Source organism: Saccostrea echinata, unplaced genomic scaffold (genome assembly GCF_033153115.1).
Source record: "Saccostrea echinata isolate AGI-Se365-2 ecotype Australia unplaced genomic scaffold, CSIRO_AGI_Sech_v1 ptg000060l, whole genome shotgun sequence".
Classification (NCBI taxonomy): Eukaryota; Metazoa; Mollusca; class Bivalvia; order Ostreida; family Ostreidae; genus Saccostrea; species Saccostrea echinata.
The window spans coordinates 1,237,958-1,249,621 of record NW_026889809.1 but is presented as its reverse complement, the minus strand read 5'-3'; the positions used below and the strand labels follow the sequence as shown (position 1 = coordinate 1,249,621).

Genomic DNA, 11,664 nt, shown 5'->3' with positions numbered 1-11,664 from the left:
GGGACACGTGACCCTTTCCTGGTATATGAATTAGTATTATTTCTACCCTAGATTCATTCAAAACTTCTTTGGCTTCGGGTACCTTGTCATCGTATGGGATTAAGTACACAATAAAATAGCTTGCCGTAATTTTGTAGGTACATGTACACGTAGGATAGCCCTCAGCGTTAACATCCCAACATTTTGTTTTTATATACAGAGAAATTCATTCAAATTCATTAAGATCAGACATTTGTGATGTGAATCCGACTGTAATTTTTATCAAAACTTACAATCTTATGTTTAAAAAAAAATAATATGAAGTTCAGACGGCAGTGGAGAACTCAGGGGTGGGGTGGGGGTGGGGGGGTGGGGGTCGGAAATCATAATTTTCCCGGTCTATGATTTTATATTTAACAACTGTCAATATGTTGCAAAAATAAAATACACTTAATCCAAAGCCTTTGTCTTTCTCAAAGGTGTGAAATTATATCCAACACAGTGACAGGAAATCCCTCTCCGCTTGAACGCGCACAATACACAGTTACTAAGGAGACCAAGATTAGTTAATTCAGCTACATGTACACTGTGTATACATGTACTAGATCTACCGAGGACAAAACAGAGTTACTAACCAATGCTAACTTCACACAGTTCCGATATTGTTTTGGTGGAACTTTATGAATTGCTTTTCAGTAAATTCTTGCTTAGACGGTGTACACATGGTACAAGCATTTTAAATGCATTCACACGAATAAACTTTGCCTCCCCCCTTTTTTTAGGAGGGGATGAAATTGCATACATTAACACAATATTTTCACAATCAATTTGGCTTATAGCTATCGGTTTTGGGAAGTAAACCCTTACCCAAAGTTGTGACGGAACCAAAAGAGTGAAAGTTTTGACTGTGTACATGGTGTAAGACAAATTAATAGTGTCACCGTAGATTGGGGTGGGGGGTTATTTGTGGAGATGGAAGTTACATAGAAATTAACTTTTAAAATGCAAGTCATCTGCATATCGTAAATTTTAAAAATTAATTACAACTACATGTATGTATAAAATTATATTTTGATGTTTTCTTTTTTTTTTCTTAGGTACAGTTTCTCACTGTTTCTTGTATTAATATATTCCGGTGAATCAACATTATGAGTGTCCAACAGAGTCACTTTGGTCATATTAAAAAAAAATGTATTTTTTAAATTAAATTCCGATTACTCAGATTATTTTGGCTATAGTTAACTACGGGATAAAGCACAATATCATGAAACTTGTAATGTTGTCGATCCAACAACAATGTACTTGTGAATTTATTCAAAACAGAGCCATTTCATGATTTTAATTCATGTTGATTTTAGCTGACATAATTCGTATATTTTTTAGAATTAATTGTTTGAAACCAAAACACATCAATAATATAATAATAACGAACAATTATTTGAAAATGATTGATGTAAATGTGAAAGATGTTATATGACAGTTTTACTGATCTGCTTTCGGGACGCGTGTTTACATGGTGTAGGGCTGGTGTAGGGGATCGCACCTTGTAGAGTATACAGGTGTGAGGAACAAGTATGAGTACCAGGTCAAGCTCTAGACATTACGTAATTTTACATATTTTCTACGGACTGGTAGGCCATCAAATTACACACATTATTACATTTTCAACATTGAAATACTGTGATTTATTTATTGAATAAAAGTGATATTCTCTCACAGTGTGAAAGAATACCAAAATGATGTTCTCTCACAGTGTGAAAGGATATCAAAGAAAGTAAAAAATAATTTCTGGCCTGTCCTAAGGTAGGGATAGTAACTAAACATCTTAATAGAGCTAAAACTGCAATTTTCTTTCTAAATATGTTGCTAAAATCAATGCTATATAATGTTTTCAATCTCACAACTGCTACGCTATGACGTCTCAACCGCTCAGCTATGACGTCAAGCCTAGCTATGACACTGTGTTAAGAAAAGACAGAGGCAAAGGGAAAATCAAAGAAAATGTAATAAACAGAAAATTCAGTGTTTTGTAGATGAATATGGAATTTATTTCACTTGAGAGACAGGATTTTTTGATATTTTCACTCGTGCTTTGCACTCGTGAAAATATCAAAAATCCTGTCCCACTTGTAAAACAAATTCCATATTCATCTACAAAACATTGAATATCCTCAATATATCCCATTCCGACTGATTTCAAGAGCTACGCCCGGAATACATGTACATTTAGATAGGAATGACGTTTCATAGATGCATTCTTTAATCAAATCCCCTAAAAAAAATATACCTAAAATTTACAGAACACACTACGAATATATTAATTAATATCGAATATCATGAATAGCATATTGGGTATACTACCTTGCATAGTCGTAAAACTATATCACCTACAGTAATTTATATCGAAGGTTGTGGCTTATAATAGAATGAACACATTGCTTGACTTTCGCTACATGCACGTTAAATGAAGTTCAAGGCATATATAACGCTATTTGAAAATTGCGGCTGCACCGCGGCGGTGTGAATTACCTGGATGGCCGAACCGCGGGGGCACGCGGTTTTTACCTGAGACACCTGTACTAACGGTGATGAGATTCACACCGCGGGGGTGCGCGGTAAATGCATAAACCGCGTTGACTGTACTGATCGAACTGAGGGAACTTCCTGCCATCTGGTCAGGGGAGGAAACTCCTTTGGTGGCTTCGTTACATCTATAGTAAAAATACATTTAATTGGATATCTTCTCTGCTTCTTTCCATCTAAGAGGCAAGTTGTTATAAGCAAGGGTATTTTTAAAAGATTTTTTATATCCTGCTTGGTCAAGTGTTCTGATGCTGGGTGGGCTCTATTGATTAATGCATCAGATTTTCTTTTCAAACAAAGTTTCTCGATCTCAGAGGTTATTCTGCAACATTCACGAAAACGTGAACTTTATTTCTTTATTCAATTGTTACATTGTTACATTATTCCTGGTACACATTGAAAAAATATATAGTTTATTTGTATGATTTTACGAGGGCTGTTCGGAAATTATTGAGACACTGTGTCTATTCTTCTTTCTAATGAAAGTCTTTCGTTGAAAATTTGCATATACTTTTGACAAACACTGAGAATTAATAAAAGCAAGAAATATTTTATAAATATGTTATTTCTTCATTTCAATGGTATAGTAGGGGTACCCGGCACAGTCACGAAACTAGATATTGAAAATATGTAACACAAACGTTCAAACTCCCGGTGGACCCCATAGTAAGAACGAAAATAATTCAATTTATGTATATAATTTTTCAATTAAATTTTGACTTCATTTTGTGTGTTTGGTAGAATTTCGATCAGAAATACGGAAATCATTAAAAAAAAGTCAAGCGCGATATAGAAATTTGATATCAACAACAAAATGGATTTTTACGTCAAGGCGGCGCAGCGAGCATACGTAAAATTTTGTGCAGTGCTTTGGGGAACTCTTTTCCCGACTTAATGACCTGTTAAAACAATAGCAACGAGAAAAAAAAAACATACCTAAGGCTTTGGTTTTTTTTTTCATTGGTATATATTTTTTCTTACAAGTAATTCTACCAGAGTAGAAACAAACGCTTCAACTCCCATTATTTCTTACGGACTAAACGTTGACCCGCGTTGCATAAATCGGTACTGCCTGATGCAGTACCGATATATGACACGGCATGTAAATTTTACACTGGGGTAGCAACATTACACATCTTATTTAATTTTTTTTTAAAGAATCGTTTAAGAAAAGAGACTTTTTGGAATGTTATATGTGAAGACAGAGAAAGAAGAGTAAACGTTTCCTGATCGTTTCACATGCGAAAACATCTCCGGCTGACGTGACGTTAAAATGGCGTTGTGATGCTGCTCCAGATCGATAGACATATGCATGTTCATAATTTCACCGGAATATATTTATTTAATAGATTAGAAATTTTGCACATTTGCTTTCTTTGTTCTTTATAAAATGCTTCACAAATTTTTTATGAATTTATCTCTGTCTTTTAAGGAGTAAAGGTAAATGTCTCAATAATTTCCGAACAGCCCTCGTACAACTACCTCCTTAATAATGAAAAAACACAACAAAATATAATACATGTATAACTATAATAATATGTACTCTGATTATTGTTGTTGTTGTTCTTTTTTGTATGTTTGTTTGTTTGTTTTGTTTTGTTTTGTTTTTGTTTGGGTTTTTTTGAAAGCTTTGAAAGTTCAACTTTTTTTTTCATTTTGCATTGATTTACATCTTCAAAAAACACAATGTACATAATAAAGGTTATAAACTCTATCAGGTTAACAGTACTAGACAAATACTTAACATTTATATTAATAATTTATTGATTTTGTAGACGGACTTCGTGTATTCTCATTTCTGTAGCTGTGTGTATTTTGTGGAATGGTTCTTGTCTGAGAGATTGTTGGTATGAGTATAGAGCAGCCTGTAGGTTCCCTGTCACAAGTTGACAGATCCCCAGAATCTGCCACGATATGTCTCTGAGATCAAAAAGTGTAAGCTGTCCCTGATCATAGTGAACTAGGGTCTGTAGATCATCTAGAGCTGTTTGTACTCTCATTATGTCTACATGTCTGTAGCACAGGATCTCTAGCATGTATAACAGTATCAAGGGTGGGATGTATAATGCAGGCCATTCGTTTTGTAGAGCGAACTGTTGTTCAGGTATCAATTCACTGATGTAATGGACTCTATTGTCAAGTCTGATAACCAGTGCTACAGCCTGTCTCATCTTTGTAGACCAGGACTGTCCCTCTACAGCCTCAGTATACATCTCTGTATCTACATTATACCTATACATCACATATGGCTGTGCTAACTTGACCTTGATCATCTCTATAATAGATAAAGCTTCCATGTATCTAAGTGTCTTGTAATAATACATGGCTATGTACATCATGTCAGTAATAAAACCAAACTTGGCTGCTAATTTCAGCATGTGACTGGACATTTTGTCAGCTCTGTACCTCAGTTTGTTGTTATGTGTGTAAGTTTCCATGTATAATATAAAAGCAGTTTTCTGAAGGACATTTGCTGTAAATTTCTGTAGCTGTACGACTTGATACTGTGTCAGGAGGGGTGAACACATCATCTGTTCTATTGTATGTAGATGTCTCATACAACTTTGTATGTTCAATTTTGAAATTGTGAGATGTCTCTGTATTTCCTGATATAGATTTAAATCAAACTCAGTCTCAGAAATCAGAGTATGTTCATCTGTACAGATGGAGAGTCTGGGATTATAAAGGACATTCATAATATAAGACCTAATGGAGGGACTGTGTAGCAGGAATGCTAAACCCATCTCATACAACCTACACAATCTCACAAATAATTGATGTTGATTTTTGCCATGAATTTTACTCAGAAACATGTTGTTACCTGGAATGAAAAAGTTAGGACAGACCCCTTCATACGCCCATTTGAGGATGAGTTTAAAACAGACCCAGAAACCCCCCAGGAGATTTTGTGGACACCAATGAGGTAATGTATTTTGTTGAATCACCCAGAAAACTGCTGTCTTCATGTGATAGGAACACAATAATTTATTATCATCACCTACTCCATTGTTAATTATTTCTGTTAAGAACAATTTAAGTAAGCTATAAGTTAAGAATTGACAGTGGTTCATTGCATACACAAGTTTGTGTTCGGCCAGAGAGAAAGAAATTCTCCATTCATGGTCTTCATGACTTCCTAGCTTATGTCCAATTGCCACAAAGTGACATCCATTTTTTACTATATCATTAACAACATGAGGCTGGGGCCATGAGTGACATCTATCTATCCATGAGGAGGCAGATGGAGGCCAAAAGTTACTAACAAAACAGAAGGCATGATCATATTCTATTGTTCGATCTGTTCCACTGGCACAGGGTCCATGTGGAGTGGATTTAAATGGTGATAGAGAACACATGATCTGTCTGTATATAGAACTAGATAAATAATGTCTGTTATTAATTCTAACACAAGCTCTCTGGAATTTTCTGTCCATGCTTGGCGTCAGTAAATATAACAAAGTAAATCCTGGTGGACTATCAGAACAGTCACAGAGGATCAGTGTTTGTCTGTGTGTGTTGTAATACTGAGACTGAGATAATTCCCAGATCACACGACAATTATTTGGCCAGAACATATAGTCTAAATCTGATCTTTCCAGTCTGAATCCTTCTCTGTAACTTCCACTCAACATCACACTGACCTTATCAATTGTTCTCGCTTGATTTCCCATTATATCAAAGATGTCCGCCAGATCTCTCCTCATGGCCACCAGTTGTGAGGTCCCCACTTTATGACACAGTCCCACAAACACTGACTCTGATATGTGTTGTAGGGTTGACTTACTGGTAAAAATTAAAGGAGAATTTTATATATATCTTGTAGAATATGCCTATTTAGTAACAATCATCATCATCATTAATTCATATTTTTACTTTAAAACTTTGAGTGTAATTCTCTATTAAAAAGTGTTTTATATGTGTTATTTAGTTGTTCTCAATATTTTTATTGATTATTAAAGGAGGAAACTAAACTTTAATGTAAGAATATTAATTGTTTTGTACTATTAAAACAGATGTCAACAAAATATACTGATTCAGATAGTGTACAGGGCAGTTTAAGAGTAGTATATTGCTGTCATTAAAACTTACATTTGTGACGTTCTAATAGAGTCCATGTTTATTTTTTCAAGGAAATCTTAAAACTTATAAAAGTTTTCGATGCTATAATTAGTATAGAGAAATCCACTACCACTGTTTTAGTATATAGCAATATCTATATGATATAGCTACCATAAACAGGGAAGAATCAAGGAGGGCACTGGGTAAAAATATGCCATTAATTGGTTAACTTGAAATTAACTGAATTGTGCAGTCATGAAAAAAAAAACATTTCAGAGGCAGGAGTCTAGGGTTCAAGAAAATTTTAGGACTGTTTTGTGTCATGTATATATGTAAAGTTAGAATGGTCAACAAAATGTATTGATTCAGATAGTGCAGGTATTTTTAGAGTTATGCATTGCTGCAATTAAAACTTATACACGTCTTTGTGAATTTCTAATGGATCCATTTTACAATAAGATCTGAATAATTTCAGGTACAATAATAAGTACAGAAAAGTTATTCCCATTATCTCTACTTTTTAAGCTTACCTGAGCTGAAAGCTCAAATGAGCTTTTCTAATCACATTTTGTCTGCATGCAGTCCGTCGAGATCTGTCCGTCTGTAAACTTTTCACATTTTCGACTTCTTCTCAAGAACCACTAAGCCAATTTCAGCCAACCTTGCCACAAAGCATCCTTGGGTGAAAGGAATTCAAATTTGTTCAAATGAAGTCCCACGCCCTCTTTCAAGGGGAGATAATTTATAATAAGTAAAAATTGATGGTATCATTTAAAAATTTTCTTCTCAAGAACCACTTTACCAAAATGAATTGAAACATGTTAAACCTTCTTTATATGGTGTAGATTCAAGTTTATTCAAATCATGACCCCCAAAGGTAGGGTTGGGCCACAATGGACAATCAAAGTTTTACATAGGAATTCATAGGAAAAATCATTTCAAAATCTTCTCAAGAACAGCAAATTAAAGCAATGATTGGTCATATCTATATGGAAGCATCCTCAGGTAGAATAGTTTCAAGCTTGTGCAAATTATGACCCCGGTGGTAGGGTAGGACCACAATGAGAGAACAAAGTTTTACAAAGGAATACATAGGAAAAATCTTAGCCATGATTGGTCGAATTAATATGGAACATCCTCAGGACTGTAGATTCAGATTTGTTCAAATCATGACCCTCCGCGGTAGGGTGGGGTTACAATGAACGAACAAAGGTTTACATAGGAATATTAATTAATACATAGGAAAATCTTTAAAAATCTTCTTCTCAAAAACAACAAAGCCATGATTGGTCACATTTATATGGAAGCGTCCTAAGGTAGTGTAGTTTCAAGTTTGTGCAAAATATGATCCCCTGGGGTAGGGTGGGGCCACCATGGAAAATTAAAGATTTACATAGGCGTATTGCATAGGAAAAAATCTTTAGGTCTATGATTTCATATAGTACATGTTTAACTTTTTTGTCATTTAAGCTCTCTATCATTGAATAGAAATCCTAACCATTGAGCAAATATATTTCATAACTAAATACTTCCGAGGGGAACCAGACTATGCATGCTGGCAGGGGACTAGTATTGCTAATGCAATATGCTCTTAGACTGTGCTTGTTATAATGGAAATTAAACAAGACAATAGAAATTTTACAAATTTATTTCTACTGCTGCTAATTAATGAAAAGATTTTAAAAGATAAATATATATAGATGTATAATATTAAAAGTAGCAAAAAGAACACTGTAAACAATTGATAACAATTAGGATGCAATAAATACATTAAAATAACAAGGTAATTTATAAAAGCAAATGTGAAGACTTCTCGTAGAATAACTCAACATTGTACCCTGAATTACAGATATACTCTATTGTACAGCTGTTTTGGTTAGCACCGAATTTACAACTGCTGAACAAAAGCCCCAGCTAGAAATTAATGATGTCATAAACAGTGTATTTATTTATTTATTAGTACATATGTATGAATCATTAAGAAAAAAAATATTTGAAATATTAACAGTCTAAAGAAAATTAATCATTCCTGATAAAGAACCCTGAAATGATAATTGAAGGTAGAAGTGTTAACTCAATGCCCACATAATTAGATATCTATTTCTAAATAAGGTCTTCCGTCTTCTACGGAAGACCTTCTTGTTATTCTAAGGTTTCTTTTTCACTTTTATTATTTTTTTTTCTTCCCGATTTTGTGCACGCGATTTCTCGAAAACGGCTGGATGGATTTCCGTGAAACTTTCAACACTTTCGCAACATTACTTGAACCTTATGCTTTTTTTCTGTTTTGATGACGTCACTTCCGGTCCGAAGATATTGTCGATTTAATGATTTTTGAAAGGTCGGGTTGTCCAGAAATCTTCTCATGAATGACTCTAGATAGAATCATGAAACTTTCAGGTATGATAGGTCATTGTCTGCTGATATGTGTAACGCATTTCATTTTTACCGGAAATGCCGCACGTCGGCGCTCGCTATGGTACGAAAAAGGCATATCGAAAATTTCAAAATTTTCAACGCTTTTTCTACAGTATTTTTTTTTACCTGTAAATAATTTGTTAAATTATATAGAACAAAATTTGTTCATAACTACACGATCTTTCATCCAATGTCAACAAAAAGGGGCTGGCTCCTAAAATAAGGGACCTAGAGGGCCAAAAGTTTTCTCTAAATATTTCAAAAACAAGCGAAAATTTGATACATCATTGAAGTTGTTCAAAATAACAAGTGGCAGCAGGTGAGATTATCAAAAGTCGTTTAATGACGTTACAGCCGGTAAAACAGGAAGTAGTCAGAAAAATGCATATTTTTGAAGTTTTGTACAAGTTGTTGCATGTTTTGAGTCATCGGAAGCGTCCAAACTCATTTTTCGCCGATCGACGGCACTTCCGGTCCAACCGGAAGTAGTCAGAAAAGGCTTATTTTTGTAGGTATTGGCAGGGAATTGAATGATTAAAGTCATTGGAGACGTCCGACTGTATTTTTAATCGATCGACGTCACAGCCGGTCTAACCGGAAGCAGTTACCAAAGGATTCTCTTTACAAATTCCTCCTTGTAATTGAATGATAAAAGTCCTGAAAAAGTCTTACATCATTTTAAGTCGAATGCTCTTCATAACGGTGTTCTTTTTTTTTTTACATAATAATTAGCAATTTTGTTCTTCACTTTCTTCGTAGAATTGGACGGAAGACCTGCTTGTTGCTCGAGCAACGAGCTTTGCTCTAGTTATAATATCTAATTATAATTAGAAATCTTTGAGGTTAAAGCTCAGATCTTGATTCAACTTATTTTCAAATGTCATATTTTCATCTTAACACTTTACAAAAATGACCTTTCATACAGTGTATATATTTTTAAACTAGGACAAAATTACAACATTTAAAAATAAACACTATCTGACATTTTGATTTTAGTTTTCTAAGTTCTTTAGTTTTCTTTCGTTGTTCTTTAAACAGTCAATTTGCACAACTGTCTGATCGCATTTTCATAAGCTACAAGTTTATACGATATGTACCGTTTGACCATCTTCTTATCACTGATTGGTCAATTATGTTCTGATCAATGATTGGTTATTTAAACATCTTTTCTGCTTACAATTAAATATCACATTGATATTGGACTCCATTTATCAATATTATCCAACATTCCAGCCAAGAAATGTCCGAAAGTTCAAGCTGAGTTAATGATAATATAATACAAAAAGACAATATGGAAAAACAATAATCTATCAATTCAAAAAAATTAATGAAATTTTAAATATTAATACATGTGTATTACCAGGTATAATATCAACAGATCACTAGCATTAATAAAAGTAAAGTAAGCAATTGATTTTAGTTGAACAAGACTGACTACAGTTTATCCACTGGACAAGAAGTGACAATCCTAAAATCTCCTTCAAGTCCTAGACCAGTGATGGCAGACAAACTAACAAAGATGGAGGCCTACTTCATATCACTAGATCCTCAGTCCTCGTCTAAATCTATTGACATTGTCTGTGGTCAACATCCATCATTTTATTTAAGGCCTGAAATAAATTTTTAGGTTGGATACAAAATAATGGTCATCATCTACAGTAAAACATGCTTACAGAAAATGGATTTTTTAAAGCTTATATGTAATGAGTTTACCTGATACAATGAGATTGGAATAGTAATGTTTGTCCCTGACACTTTGCTGCAAGCATGTATTACTGCATAATAATTAATATTAGTTTACCAGTATAATGCACAGTGCGGACTTCTGACATTTTAAATGGAAATTATGTTGCTTTGAAAAAGTATGCAACATGTATATGGCATATTATTTGGTGACAGTATGCACTTTAAGCAACATTTAAACATCTCTTATTATCTAAGAATATTCAAGGAATAAACAAAACTGTACACAAATAGCAGATACTTTAAAAAAAAATACGTGGGAGGATACCTCGTGGAAGGGATTTTAATTGAATACAGTATGTTAGTAAATCTGTCTCCATCAAATATTCTGCCTGCTATAACAATGTTTTCAACCAGGTAAATGTACCAGGCATATTATATATAACATATTTATATATATTTTATCAAATAGAGTTATAAAAGCTTACCCGAGTTAATCAAGGGTAAAGATTTCTACGTGCCAGTCTGATTTTGTCGAGTTCTAGGTCCTCCAGATACCGGACTCGAGATAAACGCAGAGACTGAAAGGTGAACAATATTGTACAAATATTTCATGAATTTTGCTTAAATGTTAGGTAACTAGTGTATATTTATACTGAATCTGAGCCTGTGAGTTTACTCTTGATTACTAGATCGTTCTTTAATGGGTCCGAAGTGAAACTTCAAGCAGAGATGCTAAGCTTTCTCTGTGGACATTTGTATATACTGTATTTACTTATTCAATGGTTTCCTTTCAATGTGATTTATACTGATCTCTATGAATTTTGAGTAATATTGATCTTTTTGATTTCTGAGTTATACTGGTCTCTATGTATTTTGAGTTATACTGATCTCTATGATTTTGAGTTATATTGGTCTCCATGATTTCAGTTATTATGACTG

The 11,664-nt window shown here is 33.9% G+C and overlaps 1 pseudogene; it reads right to left on the bottom strand.

Moving 5' to 3' along the window:
* Nucleotides 1-4,314: 4,314 nt before the first annotated feature.
* LOC133174893 (uncharacterized) lies at nt 4,315-6,353 on the bottom strand (annotated as a pseudogene).
* Nucleotides 6,354-11,664: the final 5,311 nt, after the last annotated feature.